General features: G+C 38.0%; 1 long non-coding RNA gene across 1 annotated transcript in view; it reads right to left on the bottom strand.

Moving 5' to 3' along the window:
- The window catches only part of LOC135248258 (uncharacterized), a 31,596-nt gene extending 24,258 nt beyond the window's left edge, over positions 1–7,338 (bottom strand). Inside the window, exon 1 of the long non-coding RNA XR_010328392.1 lies at positions 7,111–7,338. This is a non-coding gene — a long non-coding RNA (uncharacterized LOC135248258). The remainder of the gene's footprint in view (positions 1–7,110) is intronic.
- Between the last annotated feature and the right edge of the window lie 431 nt (positions 7,339–7,769).

Here is a 7,769-nt window from a genome sequence, read left to right on the forward strand (position 1 = left end):
ACATTTATATATATTTATATTATATATATATTAATCCACGGGAAATTGGCAAAAATGAGAACCGAATTCATCAAACTGAATACATAAAACTAATGAATTTTCAATGTTTTATTGCTAAGATCCCGCAAAAAGTTTTGTTATTTTAACTAAGTGAGGCATCCTTGCACACTATAGCAAAATAAATCAAACTACGCCTTGCTGTATTTCTGCAGAATAACCTATCTGAAAATAGTTCCTCTATTTATAGCTATCCTTAACCAGCTGACAAAACAGATACCTTTCATCAAGTAAAAAAAAAAACATTACATTGACGTATTATCCTCTGTGGTTAGTTTGTGTTAATTAAACTATTCATTTCAGCGAGGACCAGAAAATGAATGGGAGTGATATGGCTGGGAGGAAGGGTTATACTGTTAACGGTCTGCAGGGACAGCTGATGTAGGCTGTCGTATTCATTCTTGCAAATACGATGTGGTAGGAATCATAAAATTACTTAAGTTATAACAAAGTGAAATATCCCTTTAAGAAGTAAATGTTGAGCCTTTTTCACAAAACATTAAAGCTTTGTGTTTGTTCATCCATTTACAACAGGAATTTTGAAAAGCTGTGTTTAAAAACAAATATTAAATGTCCATTGAATGGAGGTTGTGCATCACCACAGCTTTTGGGCAAAGGAGGCACAACAGTCTGCGGAATGTAAAATATTTTTATTAATCTATAAACAAGCTTTAAGAAATTAAACATGTTTCTAGAAATAAAAACATGGTACAAAATATAACATTTACATGCACAGAGGGCAGAGCTGTACTTGGAAATAAAAGATTTCTGATTTAGGCTGGCTTCATTAAACTGCCTTTACCCAACCCCCACCTTTTTTTTTTTTTTTAAACATAGACTGATGACGGACTAGTGAGCTTCAAATTGGACTTGCTGGAAACATAAAGTAGCCTACTCGCCTCTGGTGAGCGGGTGAGCTTAATTACTTGTGGGCACTTGAGTCGCCTCGGCTGGTCAGGGCCCGTTTCATTTTTGACCGTTGAAACTGCCATGACACACCTTTACCAACAGTGATGAAGATCCAGAATGTAAATGATATGATCATCTGTACTGTAACAAAAATAAGAAAACATACCAAGAGAAGATGACGCTTGCAAATTCATAGAATACCTTTCTTCTCAATGTCACTAGATGGCACTGACGTCTGGAAAATGTTACTGTGGTACACTCTGTAAGAGGTGTTTATATAAATTTGTTGATATTTACACCAAAATGTAGATGGCATCATAGAATAAAAGAATAGATATAACCATGTTGTACTGAGCTTTTAATTACGAATAAAATGATTGATTGCACTTGATTGATTTACATTTATTCTGTATATGGAGAAAATATCTTGATTCTGTCCTCTGCAATTGGAGGTGCACACCGCTGCCCTCTACAGCAGAAATAGCAAAACAGTTGACACACAGCTTTTAAACTCTCAATGTAAAAATATCAACCCTATCAAAATAGGCATCTGTCAAAAAAGAGTCATATTAGTAAATAAATATGAAATATATCAAACACATAAGGTTCAGTGATTACTGTAATTCAGTAACCAACAATGTTCCTGATCTTCCAAGATCTATAGCTGTTGAATGAGACGTGCTTTGAAAGGATTAGAGTGAAAATCTACAGGACAGATCTCCAGGAACAAGGTTGGTTGCCACTGCTGTAATTGTTTGAATTCATTTGCATTCAGTTTCATAGTGTGAATGGTTATTTATCAATGTTTATCAAGAAAATGTTCACATTCATGGGCATCCATTAATTTACAAAACTCGGGCTTTATGGCCAATACATACAATACAAGCCTACTGATGTCTTAACTCTAGTAAATACAGTTAACACTCAGGAAGAAAACTCACAAAAATGCTATAGGCATGAATAATTTATTAACATTGTGGTAAAATCCATGGGTATGGACAAAGATAATAAATACCCTGGCTTAGCAGTTCATGTCATGCCTATTGAATTAGTAGATGCACAGGAAACCTGATTGCAGAACACTTGAACAGTTTTTACAGTAGGCAGACAAGTTAACATAAAACTAAACTAATTTGGTTCCACAGTTTTACTGTGCATCCTAACAAATGAACACCGTTTAATAGCCTGCAAGCAGTAAAGTGTAACTTTTAGTGCCCCCAATGAAAAAAAATGTGTGGGAAATGATAGGAACTGGATTTCATACATTTTTAAATGACACTCATAATTGAATCCTGACTTGATTTCATAATGTCATTAGCTGCAACTCAAAACATGGTTAAGGTGAAAAAAAAAAACCATGTATCGTCCATAAGGTAGTCCCTAGCCTATGGGCCTGAAACTCGCTACAACACAGCATTAAACTAGAAAGATAAATCCCAATGTGGAGACAAACAGACATGACCTATGAACAGAAAGTACCACAGCCACACATTTTTGTGACTGAAAGGGACCATGCGACCAGGAGGAGAATTAACAGTGATTGTCGGGAAATTGAGATGTGGTCTGAGATGAACCTGTGGCGAATTGGGCAGATGTCTCGGTGAATCACCGTACAGCAGAGACTGCACAGTTGTGTAACTTAGCTAGCTGATTCTACATTTTGAATCAGTGTGACGTACACTAGGTAGCAACCACCCAGGTAGCTGTTGCTTATAATATCATGAAAGCTGTGATACTGATTCTGAAAGTGCATTAATCTCACAGTTTGTTGGCTAAATGGTAACTATTTTGCCAATGATAATTATAAAGACATCATTGCATATACATCACTGCCAAAATTTCACAATTTGCAGATTTACACATAATGTTACTGTATAGCCAAACAACATTTCCAGTTAGCTTTTGTAAAGTTAAAACAGTATACATAATTTATGTTCAGGTTAGCCACAAACATTCTGTTCAGTTTCACATCTCATGTAAGTCCTTACTGCAAGCTGTCCATTGTAATTCATAATACGTGTGCTATACTGACAGAGAGGAGGAAGAAGTTGGTGAGAGGTAAGTGCAAAGTCTCTGGGGTGTGTGCTTGAAATGACAGCCTACACCAGCCAACCTAATTAACAGCAAAGATTGGCTCCCATCAATCAGATTACAGCAAACCTATGCTATAAGTGGTATCTATGTTTTACAGACGTTCAGGCAGAGATTGAGTGTGTGGAAAACAGAAACTGCCCTCCTCTTGGTGTAAAAGCTTAAGATTTCTTTTTGAGCATTGCAATGTTCAAAAATCAAAATGATCAACATCTGAGATCACTCATGCAGTCATGTCAACGTAGTCGTGCTTTGACCGTTACGACAAAATATAGGCATACAGCATGACAAGCTTACGGAGATGGTCAAATGAACAATCACACAGAGTTGTCAAGTGAAACTATGATGTCACGCAAAATCAATAAGTTCTGTATGCCATAATGTTTCAGCGTAAAGGTTGATGCATACGATCTAAGTATTGTCATTGGTAACACGGCAGACTGAATGTGTGAACAAGCTTTAATAACTTTCTTTAACAAGTAGCCTGTGAAGCTCTGTTGCACGCTCACAAGCAGTGGCACTGTATAGGGGCAAAGGATGATTTCAAGGGCTCTGACTGACAGGGGCCTGCAAATGATTCCACTGAAATTGTGCAAGGATGAGGTGGCCTGGGGAGGTGGGACTCAAGTGAGGTCTTTTCATGGGGGACAAAATCCCTGGAGGCACCCTTGCTCATTGGAGATCAGGAATGTATTCATCTTGTCCTTTTTCCTTACCTTTGCTGTGAGGATGGCAGCTGTTGCATCACTCCATTGCAAATACTCAATATCCTTGCTATCTTATTCTTTACAGCTTCCATGATCAAAGTGATCAATTTGCATGTGCATGGCAGGAATTACAGGACGCCAGCCAAGTCTATCACACAATGCGCAGCAGCATTCTCTTCATGCTTGTACAGGTCCTTGCTATCAGGAGTTAGAACAGCAGCACAGCTTTCCAAGCAGTGCTTCCAGATCCCTTCTTGTGAAACAAACTGCCAAGATTTAATTTCTCCTTTCTTGGCGCAGAAGACCTTGTGATGGAGCTTGTTCACATCAGTAGCTGATACCAATGCATTGTACAAATGAGATGTGAATGCTTGCAGATGGAACAGTTCGTCAGACAGGAACCATTCCGCTCCAAGTACTGTAGCTGGAAGGCTTCTTAATCTGCATGTGCTGTGATGATTTTGAAGGCAGCTACCTTTTCCAACACAATGTGTTAACAATGCCACAGCTGGTTATCATAAAAAGCCTAAGGAGCTTTCTGCGGTTCACCTTGCCGAGGATATTTTCTACTTTATGGATATAGGTTTCCTCTTCCTGTGTTCCACCTTTTTTGTACGTAGTATGTAATGTCCATTTTGAAGGCTACATAAACCACAAAAATATATTGGTCATCAGAGAGACTCATTACTGAAAGAGATCCAGTTGATTTTAGTCATCATGCAAAAAAGATGGAAGACTGATTTGAAAAAAGGGGTTACAGCAATAAGGTTCTAGAATGAGAATTTAATAGGGCGAAAGAGATAGGGATGAATTATAACAAAGAGCTTTGTCTACTATGAATCAATGAGTTAATTCTGTTACTAAGGTTAGGTCAAATTTTTTGTCCCAGTCATTCCTCCATAAATCCTAATTTGCTGCCCGTTTTCCTAGATAGCTAGCTATAATCATTTATCTAGCTACCAGATTTGCCCAACTAAGTTTAGGGATTATTTAGGGGTTATTCTATACATTTAAAGGCGGTATTATCACCGGTTTAAACTCATATGGTAACGTTATTATTGATCCACGTTGTGTGTGTTTATATATATAATATATATATATATATATATATATATATATATATATATATATATATATATATATATATATATATAATAACGGTACGTCAATTAAATTACTAAGGATAATGACACGCTTCCGTTTCACCAAAAACTATGTTTGACACATATGGTAAAGTGACTTTGAACAGCTGCTGCTAGAAAGCGCATAACTTTACAACAGGCAACTTTTCCATCTCTGTTGGCATAGGTGCGCAATTACCGCACAGACACGATCTTTAGTCTTATGCCCTACTCTCGTCTCCTTCAATCTTCACCGTTTGGATTTATTTTATGAGGGCTTTCCTGCTGTGTCCCGCCAGGCCTCGAATCGAAAAAGGCTGAAAAGACATTTTCAATGGTGCTCTAGAGAGATTTGAAGTGTGACGCCACTTCCGCCAAGTTCAGGGCCAGAAGAAAATTTCCCTAATAAATTTCCCCGTTGGGATTTAAACAACCAGCGATTAAAAAAGAGCTCCTTTTTAGTAAAATTACAAAACTTTTGATATATTGTACATCTATGCCCCTTCTCTCAAGGGTGGTATTCCCTGGGATATTTGGTTATAAAATGCACAAATTACATTAATTTATATAAAGTTACAGCTTAACAAACTACATTGAACATCCTGTCATATTTTATTTTCCCTATGTATACACTACTTGCTTTGTGTGTTAGCTCGTTTGTTGACTATGCCCGGTTTTCGACTGGAATACTGACTTTCAAATTATTTGTATAGGTTGTCATTACATTACATTACAGGCATTTAGCAGATGCTCTTATCCAGAGTGACTTACACAACTTTTACATATTCATTATTTCTACATTATTTTGTAGCCTTTATCGGACAATAATATGTACGGCCTGAGTAACTGGATGAAAAAATGTACTGTTCGTTTGGGAATAGTTGGCCTAATGTACCATATCAATTTAATCCATCGTTGAAATTCTTCTGCATTCGATGGAAATGCATAGAACTGACAGGACGTAGGCCTACACCTGACCTATTCCGAAAATCCGGCGCAAAACATTGTACCATCTTCTACCTAGCTAATAAATGTTTACAAGTAAAATTATGATGTAAAAAACTGTAAGGAATCTAATGTTAGCTAACTGCACGTAAAAAAATGGGGCCAATAAATCTGTCTCTCGTTGACCTCTCCCCGCTGACCGAGCACTGTCCAATCAGTGGCGTTGTGATAAACGCGACATTACTGTAGTTTGTTTGTCGCACAAAAAAATAGTCTACAGTCTTGTACCTTTAGTTAGCCTAAATGACAATAGATTTGTGGTTGCTTTCACAAATTAGACAGTTTTGGTGTTAGATAGTAATGTTATGGAAACGAAAAGCTGGTATGATCACTTGGTTTGTTATATATGTTGACAGGAGAAAAGTCAAAGGGAAAATGAATATGGAAATTTCTCTTCCGGAACGGAGCACCCCGGCCGTGACCCCAGCGACAACAGACCGGAGACCCGAGAAACCATTTGACGTCACTACTCAGAACGCATTGCGACGGTAATAACGGTAATAGCGACCTACGAGTTGAAGGATTACATTTTTTTTTTAATTTTTTTTTTTAAACAACTACAATCTTTCATGTGGTTTTAATAACATATTTACATAACTGAAGGCATTTACACCATATTAAGCCCGACAAGCCTTAACAGGAGGGGTTCCCTTTAAGGGGTCGGATTGTAAGTGTCTTTCGCGTGTTAAAGTCTCGCTCACCGCAAAGAACTCACTGGACCTAGGACGTGGTTTGAAACTAGGGCTGTCAATAACGCAAATTAACGCATATAATATTATTTAATGTTTATGTAGTTTATGTACCGATGTTACTGTAAGTTGCTGCGTGTTGAATAACACTAGCTACCTATATTGCCAAATAACCCAACCGTCGCATTTTGCCACACTGTCACTCAGCCATTATGTGGTTCAGACACTCTGACAAACCGGACATTCAGCTGGAGCGGTCGGTGTGGCTCTGAGCCTCTGAGCGCAGCGCTAATTTCTAAGCAACAAGAGAGCACTCAGGGTGCCACTGACACCACCGGAGTGAATTTACGAACGCAACCCTCTGACACTGTGCGTCGCACAATTCCAACCGGTCAATGCGTTAGTTGTACATGTAAATAGCATGTTAAATAGTTAAACAAGCACGAAACCGTCCAGACCCACGGCACACCTGTACAAAGTGTCATGAGTAAAACTTGGCTAACTATGTAGCTAGCTATGGCATGTCCTCACCTCTGTAACGTTATTTGTTGTCTTCCGTGTGTCCATAGCCTACATCTGTATCGGTGGTACGCGCTAACTGGGTTAACTAAAAGTAGGCGAAACGCGAACATGTTAGGGTTAGCTAAAGTAACGTTAGGCGATAAAGCTGTGCTTAAGAATCTCGTGCCGTTCGAAGTGGTGATTTTGGGAGATACACCTGCGCATGCGTCCTACTAAACGAAGCACCATCTGCGCATGCGTACCCGTCGGTGGGTGACCACAATTTGCCATGCATAGCCCACGGCGGCAGTTCCTGTGCGACGTGGCATAAAAAAACTGTTATGGCCACATTTTAGGCTAAGTGATAGGCCTATGTTCAATGATAAAAAGACATGTATTTGGAAAAATGATTGGAAATAAAACAATTTATTGATTTCTATTTCCCCCTTTTGATATTTCTATTCAATGCTTTACTCATGTGCCACAATAATGTAATGTTTTTGAGTTGAAATATCTTCACAAGCAAATATACATATATATGATTAATTGCAATTAATTCGATTAATTAATCAACATATCATGTTATTAATTTGATTAAAAATGTTAATCGATTGACAGCGTTATTTGAAACACTTCTTATGAGTAAACAATTATACAACCTATTTCTCCAAACATGGTGGTTTGCATGA

Source organism: Anguilla rostrata, chromosome 2 (assembly GCF_018555375.3).
Source record: "Anguilla rostrata isolate EN2019 chromosome 2, ASM1855537v3, whole genome shotgun sequence".
Taxonomy (NCBI): Eukaryota; Metazoa; Chordata; class Actinopteri; order Anguilliformes; family Anguillidae; genus Anguilla; species Anguilla rostrata.